Source organism: Lupinus angustifolius, chromosome LG15, assembly GCF_001865875.1.
Source record: "Lupinus angustifolius cultivar Tanjil chromosome LG15, LupAngTanjil_v1.0, whole genome shotgun sequence".
Taxonomy (NCBI): domain Eukaryota; kingdom Viridiplantae; phylum Streptophyta; class Magnoliopsida; order Fabales; family Fabaceae; genus Lupinus; species Lupinus angustifolius.
In genome coordinates, this window is record NC_032023.1 from 4,688,989 (window position 1) to 4,689,374 (window position 386).

Below are 386 nucleotides of genomic sequence, written 5' to 3' on the forward strand. Positions count from 1 at the left end.
CTTGGTTGACACAACGCTTTTTATTCATAAATCAGAAAATCATGTATTACTTGTACAAATCTATGTAGATGACATAATATTTGGATCTACTAATGATATTTTGTGTAAAGAATTTTCTGAGATGATGCAGGGGGAGTTCGAAATGTCTATGATGGGAGAACTCACATTCTTTCTAGGACTTCAAATAAAGCAACTAGAATGTGGGATATTCATCCATCAGGCAAACTACTGCAAAGACCTACGCAAGAAATTTGACATGGATAAATGTAAGGAAGCTTCCACTCCTATGGCATCTGCTTGCTACCTAGATAAGGACGAAAAAGGAAAAGCAATAGAGGTAACAAAGTATCGTGGTATAATTGGGTCATTACTTTACTTAACTGCAA